Source organism: Vombatus ursinus, unplaced genomic scaffold, assembly GCF_900497805.2.
Source record: "Vombatus ursinus unplaced genomic scaffold, bare-nosed wombat genome assembly UNPS02014822.1, whole genome shotgun sequence".
In the NCBI taxonomy this organism is placed as follows: Eukaryota; Metazoa; Chordata; class Mammalia; order Diprotodontia; family Vombatidae; genus Vombatus; species Vombatus ursinus.
Genome location: NW_020954600.1, coordinates 9,368,455 through 9,385,629, shown reverse-complemented (window position 1 = coordinate 9,385,629; position 17,175 = coordinate 9,368,455). Strand labels below are relative to the sequence as shown.

The following is a 17,175-nucleotide window of genomic DNA, read 5'->3' as shown; positions in this document are numbered from 1 at the left end:
TTACATCCTTATGCCTAGAACCTATGCTTTTCTTAGCATAACCACATTTTTGGCTGCAATATCTTGCTGCTCACTGATATTAAAATTCAAATCCATTAAATCTACCAGTTTTTTTTTCTTCAGTAAAATGGCTGCCCAACTATGAACAATACCACAAACCCATCCTGTATTTATAAAGTTTATTATTTTAAATACAAATAAAAGTTTTCATTTATAGTCATTGAATTTCATTTTATTGAATTCAACCCAATATTGTATCTTATCAAGATTTTTTTAATCTTGTCTATTACCCGATATTTTATCTATCACATATAGTTTTGATCTTGTGCATATATGAGTATACCTTCTATACCTTTTCCAAATCATCGCCAAAAAATAAAACATTTTAAACATAATCGAGTCAAGTAGAGATTCCACGGGCATTTTGCCAGTGATCTGACAAGCTGATATTTTACCATTGTTAACTAATCTGATCTCAATCCACCTATTAAAGTAGTTCGGAACCCATTTATCTCATCACATTATCATCTAATGCCTATTTTTTTTTTGTCTTTCCCACAAGAATTGTATGAGGTACTTCATCAAATGCTTTGCTGCTGGTGTTGCTGTCATTTGTTGTTGTTGTTGTGGATGTTGTTGTGGTTGTTGAGTCATTTCAGTCATATCCAACTCTTTGTGATCCCATTTTGGTATTTTCTTGACAAAGATCCTGCAGTGATTTTCCATTTCCTTTTCCAGCTTATTTTACATATAAGGAAACTGAACCAAGCCCAGGGTCACACAGCTAGTAAATGTCTGAGGCTGGATTTGAATTTATGAAAATAAGTCTTTCTGATTCCAAACCCAGTGTTCTATGCATTATACCACCTAGCTGACCATGCTTTGCTAGAAATCTCCCAGCTTCTAGTCTCTTCTAATTCTAATCCAACTTCCATTCATCTGGTAAAGTGAGCTTTCTAAAGTGCAGGCCTAAAATCAAATCACTCAATTCCCACATTTAATAAATGCCAGTCACTTCCTATTGCCTCCAAGATCAAGTATAACATTCTCTGTTTGACCTTTAAAGCCCTCCATCACCTGGCCCCTTTCAACATTTTCATTCTCTGTACCCCTCACTCCCCTCCAAGTACTCTGTGATTCAGTGATGCTGCTCTCTTTGCTGTTACTTGTACTCTACACTCCATCTCTTGCTTTCAAGTATTTTAACTGTTTGTTCCAGATTTCTGGAGTGCTCTCTGTCATCATCCCTGTTTCCCTGGATTCCTTCAAGTCTTAGGTCCCATCTCCTTATAAGGATCCTTTTACCAGCCCTCCTTAATCTTAAAGCTTTCCCCCTGTAAATACCCCTAATATGTAAGGAGGCTTAAGTGGGCTTGCTTAGGTCACCTACTGTGGAGAAACTCTGCCACCACCTACCAAATAGGCAAGGGTAGTTTCTGTCGATTGGCTGTGCAGCCAGAAATTTTGCATCTTTAAAAATGGTCAGACTGAGATGTTTCTCTCTTCCCCTGCTCTCACAACTCCATTCCAGCCCTCACACATATATGGAGGAATTAATGTGCATGAAAAAAGAGAGTCCCATACCAACAGACTTGGGTCTTGTGTTACATTCCTTTGTGTTTCGTATGCAGCTGGGTTTTTTGTTTGTTTGTTTTGTTTTTGCATTTTTCTTTTCTATTAAAATATGGACTGACAAAGAACAAAGACAGAATTGTTTTGTTTTTTGTTGATTCTTTTCTTGGATCTCCAGGTCTTAGCACAGTGCCTGGCACATTGTAATTCTTTTTTATTTTTAATAATTGCTAGTTGACCTGAAAAACTAAGCAAATAGAATAATTTAATAATTTTAAGTGCCCACTATGTGCTAGGTACTATGTTAAGCACTGGGAAACAATTAATAGAAAGAAAGACAGTCTTTGTCCTCAAGGAGCTTAGAATCTAAAGGATGAGACAACGCACAAAATGAGTCAGAATGGGGGGTACAGAATGGGACACCAACATGTATTTGACATGAGGGCATCTTGTTATGTGGAGTTTGCAACAGATGCAAAGTGGAAGGAGCCAAGTTCAGTTTCTGCCCTCTGAAAAGGAAGGTATTGGAAGGAGTTTGGTATTCTTTCTTTTACCCTTCTAATCACAGGACAGATTAGATTGTGGGAAATAGTGTCAATGAAGGCATGAGTTAGCAGCATGGTGGTGAGTTTAGTAAAGATAAGTTTATCCTGGAAAGGACATCTTATTCCATGGAGTTGAAACTAATCAGGGCTTCTAGTTTAGTATTCTTGTCATAAAAAAAAACAAGAAAGAAATCAAATTAATCCAAGATAAGCAATTTTTAACTAATTCATGCTATTTCTTTGTAATCACTGTTTACTTTTCTCACAGACTAATCATCAAATCTCTTTTTTTCAGTTAAGCTTTTTATTTAATGTTACAAAAAATATTTAGTCAAACAGACCAAAGCCCATGTCATCATTGGACTCCTTGGATTCTTCTTTTTTTTCCTTCCCCTTTCTTCTTCTCCTCAGCTGGGGCAGCTGTGCTAACAGGAGCCACCCCTCCAGCAGGGACAGCACCACCAGTTGCTGGGGCAGGTCCACCCACTCCTACATTGCAGATGAGACTTGCAATGTTGCCATTGGACAGGGCCTTTGCAAATAATCCAGGCCAGAATGGTTCAATATTTACACCTGCTGCTTTAATGAGGGCATTGATTTTATCCTCTATGACTGTAACCTCATCGTCATGAAACATGAGGGCAGAGTAGATGCAAGTGAACTCGGAGTTGGCCATTTTAGCAGAAGGAGGAGGAGAGACTTGTTTGTAGTGGTGCTAGTCACCAGATGAAGTGAGGGTTCACCCCAACACAGCCTTAGCTTCCGAAGAAGAAACAAGCACCTTACAGATAACTCCATTAAATCTTTAACACCCCATTCTCGATTATTCTTTTCAGTATTCATGAACCAGATCTTGGATGATATATTATAAAATCTTTCTAGGAAGTCGAAATCTTTGGCCCGAGTGAAGCATTCACATTTTGTTGTTTTAGCTTAAAAATGGGACAATATTTGTTTGTCTTTAGTTTCATGTTATCTTCCTGTTATTCATAATCATTAAGTTGTCAGTGACAATTACTCAGCTGTCACATCATCAGTTTCTATCCTTATTTGAAGATGTAGTTCATTTTGTCCAGTTGGCTTAAATTAATCAAGGGTGACTAGGTGACCTTATATTACTTCCTTGCTTATTTTGAAGATAAATGTCTAAGTTTATACACTTTTGTTGTATAATTTACAACGTGAAAGTATCTCTTTTGCAAAGAATGAAAGGAAAGGATGAATGGAATATTTTACCTTCAGATGTCTATCAATCTCAATCTCTTTGATTCTCTTTTTTATTCCATTATAATTAACAAACAAACACCCTTTTTGGGCTCTTACATTTTTTTTTCTTAGCAGGCTCATCTCATTCTTAGCTTTAGCATACATAGCACTATCTTCCCAATTTAGTCCAGGTTCCTCTGTTACCTGTCATTGTTTCCATAATAATATGAAAAGCTGATTGTTCTTAACTAGAAGCCAATTGATCAATTATATATCCTCATCAGTTTGTACATAAAATTTTCAATTTTCTTTCTTTTTAGAATTGTTTCCTTTTTTATCTTCAAAATTTCCTTTATGAAACTTTTCCATTTTTCCAGGGTTGATGACTACTGCCTATTACTTTTCCTGAACACCTTGAAATGCCCTGTCTCTCCTCAAATCTTGGACAGACTCTGCTGCCAATTCTGTTCATCTTTTCTATCGTACTGTAGAAGCATGTCATCATTTCTTCTCAAGTTTCTTATCATTCCCATCAAGAAATGATAGATTCAACCTAACTAAAAGTCTTCAAGCAAAGGTTAGATGACAACTGATAAGGCATTGCTAAGAGGGGTTACTTGACCAAGTATGAATTCAACCAGATGTCTCCTCAGTTTTTTTTTCCCCAACTCTGTGATTCTGTGGAGGAGGTCTTTAATTGTGGATATATGAATCTTCTTTTCAATTTGAGAACTTTGGATTGGATCAGGAGATTATTTAACAGACACTTTCTTTTCTTTCTGCCTTTATTTATTTATTTATTTGTTTGTTTGTTTGTTTGTTTGTTTGTTTGTTTGTTTGTTTAGTATTTTTGCATTCATCCAAATGATAGAGTTCCTTCTTTGTCTCAATTGCACAATCCTCAACCTCTCCAGATAATCTGTGTTATTCCCTGTTTAGAAAATCTCATAGAAATAAATTTATATAAAAAGATATCAAACAAAAATCACTTGCAATCAGTTTGAGGGTTTTTTCTTTCTTTCTTGTGTGTGTGTGTGTGTGTGTGTGTGTGTGCGTGTGTGGTACTGTTTGGGTTTGTGGATATAGTGTGACAGAAAGACATTGCATTTGAAGTCAGAAGACCTAGTATCAAATCCCAGCTCTGTCACTTAGTATCTGTATGACTTTTATTAAGTCACTTAACAATTTTGTGCCTCTCCTTGTATATAAAATGAAAGACTTGGATGAATCATTATAAAGTGATCAGTTACCAATATATACAAAGTGGCTAAATACAAGGTAGTATGGGAATAAAGCATTAGCAGTATAAGGAAGACTTCATGCTGAAGAAGTACCCAAGTTGTATCTTAAAGTAAAAAGATGACTTCTGTTAGATGAAGATAAGAACAGAGTGTATTCCAGCAATGTGGAATGGACAATAAAAATGTTCAGAGACAAGAAATAGAATATGGTGAGAGGCACAGAGAGAAAATCAGTGTTGCTGTATCCAGAGTGCATGAGGGAGAGTAACATTCAGAGTTCTAGAAATATATGTTGGGACTAGGTCATATAGTATTTTAAAAGCTGAACAGAAAACTTTATAGGTTATGCTTGAGAAAGCAAGGAACAACTTCATTTGGTTGAATAGGAATGTAGCCTGGTCAGATCTGTGCTTAATGAAAATTACTTCCACAAAAGAATATAGGATGGAATAGAATGAGGAGAGACCTGAAGAAAGGAGAACAATTAGGAAGCTATTACAGTGTTCTAAGTCAGAGGTGAAAAGGGTCTCTACTCTTCTCTGTGAGTGAAGAAACTAGATCTTTTGGGGCTAGGTTAGCCCTTTGATCATTTCCAACTCTAAATTTATGAGAAAGGTTTCAACATTTTGAGATATGGAGAGAATGCATTGTAGACATGTGAAATACCTTATACAGAAAAATAGAGGTAAGTGAGGGTAGAGGGAGATGAGAGAGTGTGGAGTCATCTAGTTTAACTGTAATGTGAAGGTGAATGTTAGGGTAGATGACTGGAAAAAAAACAACAGGTTGGAGCTTGAATGTAGATAATCTTCAATGCCATTTTTATAGTGCATACATATATACGCAGGTAAGTATCTTATTTTTAAAAGGAAGAGACAAGTATGTAAAGCAAAAGTCTTCTTTATCTCAAGTTGTTCTCATTGTGTTTCACCCATACAGACTTTTTCTAAGGTAAATGGAAATATTATTAAATCAGGGTAGTAAATGACTTCAGACACAAGCCATACGAAGCAGTAATGCTCTGTTGTGCCCGACTCATAGTAAGTGTCTATTAAATTCTTTAAATAGTGTAATCTACACAGTTGAAGGCAAAGTAAGATTTTGGTCTGGAGAAGAGATGTCTTAGGCCTAGAGAAGTATATGATAACTATTTGTTGAAATGCTTTTTGGCTAGGAGTGATATTAAGCTTGTTCTGCTCAGTCTCAGAGAATTAAAATAAGCATATTAATAAAAGTTTCAAAAATCCACAATTTTCAGCTTGAGTTGGGGGAGAGGGGATACCTAATACTAAGAGTTACCTGAAAGTAGAATGGGATACTTTGGTAGGAGATAGTCCTACATTATTAGAGATCTCAAGGAGATGTTGAATATCTACTTCTCGTGTATGTTGAAGACAACATTCTTCATCAGATATGGGTTTTGTAGATGGTCACTGATGTCTCCATGAAAACTGAAATTCTGTGATTCTTAGAGGTTTTTGAATTTGATAGGAACAAAGAAAAAGGAGTCAGTTCATATATAAGTTGAGGAAAGGAAAAAAACAATCATATTGAAAATTTAGTCAGTATTTTACACAAAACCACTTTTAAATATGTGGTTTTATTGTAATCCATGGTACTGCTAAGTGAATGAGCCAAGGTGAGGCAGATTGGTGAGAACAGGGTAAGAATGTATTTATTTTCATTTCAAGAATCTAGCACATCTTGAAAAATAACCTTTGTTTTCTTGAAAAGATGTCTTATATCAGTGAAAATAATTGTTGTTTTGGTTGATTTGGAAATATTTGGTATTTATTTTTTAATCCCATATGCTTTTTATGTTATGTGCATAGCCAACATCAATTTAAAAAAAAATTCAGCATGTGGACCCACATTCCACTTGGCAGGATACCAATATTTACATAGTATAATAAATGATTTTGCAGGCTGATAACAAAGACAGTTTGGCAAGGAGTATTTTTAGATCTTTTACCCAGAGAGATTTTAAACAAACAGCTTCCATGAGCATTAATCAGTGGCTTTTGAACAAACCACACGGAGCACAGGGTTTAAACAGAGGTGGTCTTTATTTTTGGGGTGCCATCTGAATAGCAGGTCATGGCAACCTAGCTTTAGTTCCCAGGTGTGCCCACTGGTCTCCTGCAGATTATCACTGTCTCTGTGGTGGCTGTCATAGTGCAATTGAGAGCTCAGAAATCTAATGTAAAAATTCCAACTTGGGATAACAGAGAAAAAACATATTGTCCTCTGGATGTTTTTTAATTGGGCATGACAATCATTCCCAAACTGCCTGGAAGGCATTTTGTATTGCTGCTGGAGCTTTGGACATCTGTTAAATAAAGGACACTGTTATTCAGCAAGTATAACTTGGATATTTTCTCCCTCCTTGGCATGAAAAATACAATGAGAAATACAATATGATTTTGTGTCTAAAATACAAGATTTTGAAAGTTATTTGGATATTTTAGTGGAGACCGAAATGACTTTAAATGAAGCAGAGAATCTCAAAACTAGAAGAGATCTCAGAGTATCACCCGCTCCTGAGCAATAAACAATTATTTCAATAATAATAATAATAATTATTATTATTATAATAGCTAACATTTATATAGTGCTTACTACATATCAGCCACTGTGCTAGGCATTTTACAAATACCATCTCATTTTATTCTTACAACAACTCTGAGAGGTAGGTGCTATTAATATCAACATTTTACAGGTGAGGAAACTAAGGCAGAGAGAGATTAAGCAACTTCTGCAGGGTCATAGAGCTAGTGTCTAAGGCTTTAGATGAACTCAGTTCTATTTTTTTTTTGGTGAGGCAATTAGGGTTCAGTGACTTGCCCAGGATCACAGGGCTAGTAAGTGTCAAGTGTCTGGTCTGAGACCAGATTTGAATTCAGGTCCTCCTGACTCCAGGACCAGTGCTCTATCCACTGCATCACCTAACTGCCTCTTTTTAATGACCTTTTTTTTTTGCTCTTTTTTGGTGAAGCAATCGGGGTTAAGTGACTTTCTCAGGTCACACAGATAGTAAGTGTCAAGTGTCTCAGGCCATATTTGAACTCTGGTCCTCCTGACTTCAGGGTCAGCGCTCTATCCATTGTGCCTTCTATTCCAGGCTTGTGATTGGTTTCTTGAACTTTTCATCTATTTCCTCTAAAATATCTCTTATCTGTCAATATCAAGCTTTTGACTGAAGACTTTGGGCAAGGCGTGTGGAAGTATGACAGTGAGCTATTACTTATTGGGACAACCCATTCCAATGTAGATACTAATAACTTCTAGGAACTGTTTCCTCATGTATAAGTGAGATAATCAATGAAGCTTCACCACTACTCTCCCCCCTCCCATTTTAGTAATTTCTACTCTCAGCAAATCTATTATGAGCCTCAGTCAACAAGCATTTGTTATGCTCTTACTATTTGTCAAGCATTGTTTCAGTCACTGGGGATATATAGAAAGAAAAAAAATATGAGCCTTACCCTCTAGGAGCTCATATTCTAAGTCAGGAGATATATAGTAAAAAAAAAAACCTGAACAAGACATATATACAAACATACATACATGTATGTATCTATGTATACATGTGTGTACATATTTATGTACATATATGTTTATATAGATATAATATATGTACATGCACACATTATATATATGTATGTGTGTGTGTATATATGTGTGTGTGTATATATGTATATATATGTGTGTGTGTGTATATATATATATATATATATATATATATGTAAAATTAGGTTGCAATTTCAAAGGGAAGTCACTACTCATTTGTTTGCTTGTTTGTTTGTTTCCCCTGTTGGGGAGAGGGATGCAAGGCATCACCCAGAATTTAAGAGGTAAGCTGAGTCTTGAAGTTTTCCAGGGAAGCCAGGACAGAGAGGTGAGGAGAGAAAGTATGTCAGAGATAACCATCTAAAATCCACAGAGTCATGTTGTGTTTAGGAATACCAACATGGCCCCTGTTTCTGCTTTGGAGAGTTCTTGGAGCCAAGTGAGGTGTAAGAAAATTGGAAAGGCAGCATGGAAGGAGGGGCAGCTTATGAGAGGCTTTAAAGAACAAATAGTTGTTTTGTATTTGATACTGGAAAAAACAGAGAATTGCTGGAGATTGTTGACAAGGTGAGACCTGCACTTTTAGTGTTTGACTCAAGGATGGACTGGAGTGCAAAAAAGACTAGAGGATTGGCATTTATTTTCTCTCTTGTTTAACACTGAAATCGAATAGCAATTATTTTTTCCAGATTAATTTTCAAAAAGTCAAAGCATTTTCAATGATTTTTGCAGACTTTTACATTTGCTTCTTCACTGAATGTTTAAGTACTGATACTTGAATCAATGAATCCCATATGAATATTAATATTGAGCCTGATATGAGAAGTAGGACATTTATATCCCTAAAATACTGTCACATGAGAGTTTGTCTAAGGCATACTTTGATGACATCATATTGCAGATAAGTCAAACAACCACCACCACCTTGACTACCATCTCCCCTAGACTGAAGCAGAGACAGCCTAGGAACCTGAGCCTTAGGAATATTCATGCTACCTGCTTATATCATGCAGATATCATCCTTGAAAACAACCTCTGTAGAGATGAAGCTGATGACCCTGCGAGTGTTTCATCACTGAAGACCAGAAAAGAAAGTTCTAGCTGCTGAAGCTCTCAGTACTGTCATATAGGTCAATATCGGAAACTAATATGATACTATTAGTGGAAATGTCATTAAAGAAGATAGATGATCATCTCTTTCCTTTTATTTCTTAAAGATCATGGCAACTTTGAGCTGCAACTGAAATTTTCCATATATTTTATCTTCTCCATTGGAATGGAAGGTCCTTGAGGGCAGAGGCTACATTGCTTTTCTCTTTGTATCCCCAGAACTTAAGGGTAGTGCTTTTTCTATAGTAAGCACTTAATATTTTCTTTCTTTCTTTCTTTCTTTCTTTCTTTCTTTCTTTCTTTCTTTCTTCCTTCCTTCCTTTCTTTCTTTCATTATCTGTTATGTCTACCACTACCTCATAGAAAAGTTTAAATAAGAGATAGGAATAAATAAGTATAAATAAGTTGATAAACAAAGAAATTAATGAATATCTGAATGAATAAGTGGATGCATAAATAAATTAGTAGATAGATATATACATAGGTAAATAGATAAAGTATGAGTACAGCCTTTTTTCTTGGAATAGAAGGCTTCACTGAGGAAGAAGCAGTGACTCAGGATCCATACATGTATTTAACACCAAACCCCTTCTAACATATAAAACACACAGTCTTCTAGCCCTTGAAGCCCTTAGGGAGAGGGCGCACACTATCTTCTTCTTCTTCTCCTTCTCCTTCTCCTTCTCCTCCTTCTTCTTCTTGGCAATGGGGTTAAATGACTTGCCCATGGTCACACAGGTACTAAGTGTTAAATGTCTGAGGTCAGATTTGAACTCAGGTCCTTTTGACTCCAGTTTTAGTGTTCTATCCACTGTTCTATCCACTGCATCACCTGACTGCCCCCCCTTTTTCACACACTACCTTCTAAGTCATCCCTTTCAACTTTAGATGGCTCAAATGATAATTAGGAAGACATTCCTTATATCAAATACAAAGTTACTCTGTTTTTCTTTCAATCAAATTGTTACTGGGATCGTGTCTTGGCCCAAAGGAGAATAAACCTATTCACTCTTTCAGATGATCATCCTTTGAATATTCAAGGATACATCATACTTTCCTCCTCCAGTCATTGCAAAAAACAAAATAAAAGAAAAAACCTACGTGAGTCTGCATCCCTTGGCTGCTCCACAGTTTCTCAACACCTTTTCCAAAATATGGCTCTTATATAATTGTCATGAATAAAATCACTCTCCTTGAATGAAAGAAGGATTAGAGAAGGAGAGAGAGGCTGGAAACAGTAGTAGCAGAGAAAGGAATCCGACACAGTTATTTCAAGAAAAGGATGCCTATTCCAATTAGAGTTTTTCAACAATGAACAAAACAATTACCTATGTCAGCACAAACCATCCTGGTGAGCAATAAATGTTCTATGTGTCATAAATGATTAGAATTAGAGCAGCCTTATCTCTCAACTCATTCCAGAAATATTAATTGGTGCTCTTGCTTAGCTCTGATTATAAAATAATAATAATAATAATTTAACAGTTGTGAGAAGGCATTGACAAATTAGCTTTGACAAAGTATACTAGCCTGGAACCATTGTGCAGTATTGCAAGGTATGTTATGCAATATTCCATTAATTCTCACACAAATAACTTTGTATTATGTATGCTGACCTTTGCAGGGTATTTTTGCTCTCTTTACACATTAACTTTGGGTAAACGTGATTTAATTTTCTAGAAATCATACTCAACTCAGTTATTTAAAATGTTGCGGAATACACAGTCTTACAATAGCCTATTAAGAAGACAAGATCACACATACTCCTCAGCACAAAAAATAAAGGCTTTTGCTTGTTCTAAGACAAGATAAATTTAAATTGATTTTTTTAAAAAGTGAACTATTAAGTAATTGCATATCATGTGTCATTTTTTCTCTTCTTCACTTGTTTTTCAGTCATGTCCAGCTCTTTAAAATGCCATTTGGGATTTGTTTGGCAAAGATACTACAGTGGTTTGATATTTCCTTCTCCAGTTCATTTTACAGGTAAGGAAACTGAGGCAAACAGGGTTAAGTGACTTATCCAGGGTCACACAAATATTAGGTGTATGAGGTCATATTTGAACTCAGGTCTTCCTGACTTCAGGCACAGTACACCATACACTGTACCACCTAGTTGCCCCATTTGTATCATTACCAGGGTTTTTTAAAGTAAAAACAAAGATGATGCTATTTACATAGGGATAGAAAATAGATCTTTGATTTAATTGGTAGAAGGAGCTCTGGGTGATGAAACTCACACTAATAGTGCAGGTTGGCACCTTTTCTGCAACTTTCATTCTTAGAAAATTATCTGGAACTCTAAAAGGTTAATTGACTTGCCGTAGGTCACATGGCCAATGTGTATCATGGCAAAATTTGAACATAGACCTTCCTGACTTACACTATACTATACAATATATACTCTCTCTCTTTCTGTGTGTGTGTGTGTGTGTGTGTATACATATATATGTACACACATATACATATATATATACAATAGTACATCTAATCTATTTAGATAGCTTGACAAAATTTTAAAGGTCTTTACAGACATTGTCTCATTCAAAATGCAGATGAGAAGATGGTTCAAGTAGGGAGCAAAACTGATAGACATTTTGGAATTGTTTCAAAGTAAATCAGGCATTAGGATAATGATTTTATAGCTACCACCATCAAATACCCTTTACCAAATCATAGGTGTATAGCTCTTTTTCTTTTTATTAGTGGAGGAAATATGGGAATTGTCCTACTTTAGTTAAAAAGCCTTGGAGGTAGAGCCAAGATGGCTGTGTAAAAGCAGTGACTGGCTTCCCAGACTCCTTCAAATACCTGTGAAAATGACTCTAAACAAATTCTGGAGCAGCAAAACCCACAAAAAGACAGAGTGAAACAAATTTCCAGCCCAAGACAACCCAGATGGTTGATGGGAAAGGTCTGTTGTGCTAGGTTAAGAGAGAAGTGCAGTTCGGTGTGGGCAGGACAGACAAAGAGAAGGCCCAGTGAACATGGAGCAGGCCTTAGGGGACTGAATCACCAGCAGCTGTGGCAGTTTCCAGACTTCTCAATCCACAAACACCAAAGACCACTGAGAAGGTCAGTAGGAAAGGTCCCACCTGTGTGAGAGAGGAGTGAAATCTGATCCCAGTCCTGGGGCAGGGGCAGAGGTAGCTGCTTATGGAGCTCTTGGCCCACAGACAGTGGGGTGATCAAGTGGCTGATCAGAGGAGGTTGCAGGGATCTCTTTGCTGGTGCTTAAGCAGGATTCTCTTGCTTTTCACATGCTTGGATCTGGGTCACAGTCCTGGGTGGCAGTTTAGGGGCAAGGAGGAGCCCTGGCATGGCAGAGCTTGTGGTAGAGGTGGAGAGGGAATCCTCCTCACAGTTCCAAGGCAGAAAAGAGCACTTGTGGTCACTCATAGATGAGAGCACAGGGCAGGAAAGGAGTAAACACCTCTCCTTTGATCATAACACCCTGGAAGAACTGAAAATTTAAGGTCCCTAGAAGTATCTCTGAAAACAGCTACACAAAACCCCTGAAACTTGGGACAGTACATTTCCCACACTGGACACAGACCTCTACCTAATCAAAGAGTTTAAAAGTCAAGTAATTGGCTGGGAACATGAGCAAACAGTGCAAAAAATATCAGACCTTAGAATCTTACTTTAGTGACAAAGTAGATGAAAGCATACAACCAGAAGAAGACAACAGGGTCAAAGCTCCTACATCCAAAGCCTCCAAGAAATATATGAATTAGTGAGGCCATGGAAGAGCTCAAAAAGGATTTTGAAAAGTGAGTAAGAGAAGTAAAGGAAAAACTGGGAAGAGAAATGAGAGTGATGCAAGAAAATCATGAAAAACAAGTCGACAGCTTGCTGAAGGAGACCCAAAAAATACTGAAGAAAATAACACCTTAAAAATAGCCTAACCCAAATGGCAAAAGAGTTCCAAAAAGCCAAAGAGGAGAAAAATGCCTTAAAAAGCAGAATTGACCAAATGAAAAAGGAGGTTCAAATGCTCCCTGAGGAAATAATTCCTTAAAAATTAGAATGGAGCAAATGCAAGGGAATGATTCTAGGAAACATCAACAAATTTTAAAACAAAACCAAAAGAATGAAAAAAATAGAAGACAATGTGAAATATCTAATGGGAAAAACAACTGACCTGGAAAATAGATCCAGGAGAGATAATTTAAATATATGTATACATATTTATACATACATACACACATATAAACATACACACATATATACATACATACATACATACATACACGTGTGTGTGTGTATATATATTATATACATATATATATAATATATATATAGGACTACCTAAAAGCCATGATTAAAAAAAAAAGCTTAGACATCTTTTTTTTCAAGAAATCATCAAGGAAAACTGCCCTGATTTTCTAGAACCAGTGGGTAAAATGCAAACTGAAAGAGTCCACCCATCACCTCCTGAAAGAGATCCCAAAAGGAAAATTCCTAGGAATATTATAGCCAAATTCCAGAGTTTCCACATCAAGGGGAAAATATTGCAAGAAGCCAGAAAGAAACAATTCAAGTACTGTGGAAACTCAATTAGGATAACACAAGATTTAGCAGCTTTTACATTAAGAGATCAGAGGGCTTGGAATATGATATTCCAGAGGTCAAAAGAGCTAGGACTAAAACCAAGAATCACTTACCCAACAAAACTGAGTATAATCCTTCAGGGGATTTGATGAAATAGAGGACTTCCAAGCATTCTCAATGAAAAGAACAGAACCAAATAGAAAATTTGACTTTCAAATACAAGACTCAAGAGAAGCATGAAAAGGTAAACATGAAAGAGAAATCATAAAGGACTTATTAAAGTTGAACTGTTTACATTCCTGCATGGAAAGATAATATCTGTAACTCATGAGACATTTTTCAGTATCAGGGTAGATAGAGGGAATATATATATATATATATATATATATATATTTATGAAATAGATAGATAGAAGGAATTATAGCTCAAAATAAAAGGAGTGAAAGAGGATTGTATTGCAAGAAGGAGAAAGGGAGAGGTAGAATTGGGTAAATTATCTCACATAAGAGGTAAGAAAAAGTTTTTAAAGTGGAGAGGAAGAGGGTGGAGTTAAGAGGGAATGAGTGAATCTTACTCTCATCGGATTTGGCTTAAGGAGGGAATACCATACACACTCAATTAGGTTTGGAAATCTATCTCACCTACAGGAAAATAGGGGGAAGTGCATAAGGGAGAATGATAGTAGGGAGGGCAGATTGGGGGAGTGGGTAACCAGAAGCAAACACTTTGAGGAGGAACAGGATCTAAGGACAGAATAAAATAAATGGGAGGCAGGATAGGATGGAGGGAAATATAGTTAGTCTTCTACAACATGACTAATATGGAAGTGTTTTGCATGACTGCACATGTATAACCTATATCAAATTGCTTGCCTTCTCAATGAAGGTGGTTGGGGAGGGAGGAAGAGAGAGAATTTGGAACTCAAAGTTTTAAAAATGAATGTTAAAAATTGTTTTTATAACTGGCAGATAAGATATATAGGCAATGGGGTATAGACATTTATCCTGCCCTGGAGGAAAATAGAAGGGGAAGGAGATAAGAAACAGGGGAGGGGGGGTGATAGAACAGAGAGCAGATTAGGGGAAGAGGTATTCAGAATTCATGCTGTCTTGGGTGCGGGAGGGGAGAGATGGGGAGAAAATTTGGAACTGGAAATCTTGTAGAAGTGAATGTTGAAAACTAAAAATAAAGAAATCATTTTTTAAAAAGCCTTGAGTTTGAGTTCTGTCTCTTGTACTGTCTTCTCCTCATCTACTTTGCAACTTTGGACCAATCACTTTATCATTATGAATGGGAGAATTGACCCTAGGTTAAATTTAAGCCCTCTTTCAGCTCTAAATCCTATGGTCTTGAAAAATATTGAAATATAAGAAACAAACATAAAAAAAACCTTTATTCTTCCTAGATACCCCCCAAAAATTCAATTCAATCTAATTTAAATATACTATCCTGTTTATCCTTGGAATAATCAGTGGGTCAGTAAGCATTTATTAACTACCTATTATGTGCAAGGCATTATGTCTAATGCTGGTAGTGCAAAAAGCAGTTCCTAACCTGAAAGAGCTTACAATATAATGAAATAAGAGGATGTATTTTAAATATGTGTGTGTAGAATGTGCAAACTCTATATGTACATAAACTTAAAGTTCTAGGTCAACACTAAAAAAATAGCTAAGTAAACTAAGGCTGCAATAGAATGAGTACAATAGATTGTTTAAGGTCACACAGGTAATATGGGCTAAGCCAGGGTGCCAAAATAGGTACTTTGACTCTAAAACTAAGACTCTTTCCACTCTGCATCAGTGGTACACCCTCCACTAACAGAGATTGAAACACCTCTCTGACTTGGTAAAATATTTGTTTTATTGTTGTTTTATTTGTAGTTGAAAAAAAAGGTTACATTAGCTGTGTAAAATTGAGTTTGATTAATTTTTAAGCAAGCCTAAATATGCCTATATTTTTTATTTCCTTCTAGTTTGAGAAAATTCTCAAGACATTTTCTACGAAATAAATGTATGCCCAGAACTAAGATTTTCATCTATGTAGAGAGCTCCCAGGTGATAAATTCCTTGTCAGAAAATGATGAATGCTTTATCAGTAATATATTTTTAGAGAGTTGAGTAGAGGCACTGTGGGGTTAAGTGACTTCTTGATCACTTAGGTAGAGGTAAAACTTAAGCCCATAGTTTAACCCAAGGGTTGAACTTTATTCCTTATGCCTCACTGTATTATCTGGCTATATATATATATATATATATATATATATATATATATATGTGTGTGTGTGTGTGTGTGTGTGTGTGTGTGTGAGTGTGTGTGTATATATGTTTTATATATATATGTATACATACATACAGATATATGTGTGTGTGTGTGTATATATATATAATTTATCTATCTTCTATCCATCCATTCATCCATCAGTCCTTTGGAATCTTATTTGGTCATTTCATTGATCAGAGTTCTTCAGTCTTTGAAATTGTCTGCCTTTACAATTATTATTGTTTTATACAATTATTGTTGTATAAATCTTTCTCCTGGTTCTGTTTATTTTCTTCTCTATTGGCCCATACAACTGTTTCCAAGTTTCTCTGAAATTGTCACTTTTGTCATTTCTCAATGCACAAGTAATATTATATTTAATTCATAAACCATAGTTATTTTTGTTTCAGCCATCCCCAATTATTCAGCAATATCTCAGTTTCTACTTCAAGTCCATTAAAAAAACTACTAAAACTGTTTTTTGTACACATGAGTAATTGCCTGCTTTCTTTGATTTCTTTGTTGCCTAAGACATCATTGTGTCTTAGGTTTATGAACAAAGTGAGGGTTTTTTTTTAAGGGGGTGGTTACTTAACAAAATGCTTTCCAGAATTCACATAACAATTCACAACTGTACTGATAGTGCATTAGTATGCATGTTTCACTAAAACTTCTTCAAAAATCTTTTTTTTTCATATTTTTGGGCTGTTTTTGCTAATTTTATGGTTTTAAGGTATAACCTTTTATGGTTTAATTTATATTTTTTCTTATTATTGATGATGTGGAAAATTTTAATATTTTTGTCTCCATCAATATTTACAATTTGTAAAATGATGTCTATATTTTGCATGTAACATTTGTTAATAAAATATGACTTTGAGGAAGGAGCTTATATGTTATTTTTCTTTGCCATATGTGTTTTCTGTCCCTATGTGACTGTTTCCTCTTGTATATATTATATTCCATCATTTTATTCCAGCAATGCTTTGTAACTTCTTTATCATGAATAAAATATATGACTTAGGGATGAAGAGATCCTTCTATCCTTCCTCTCTCCCTCCCTTCTCCTCCTTCCTTCCTTCCTTCCTTCCTTCCTTCCTTCCTTCCTTCCTTCC

At 35.8% G+C, this 17,175-nt stretch overlaps 1 pseudogene; it reads right to left on the bottom strand.

The window, feature by feature from the left end:
• Positions 1–2,472: 2,472 nt before the first annotated feature.
• On the bottom strand, positions 2,473–2,793 carry LOC114024631 (annotated as a pseudogene).
• Positions 2,794–17,175: the final 14,382 nt, after the last annotated feature.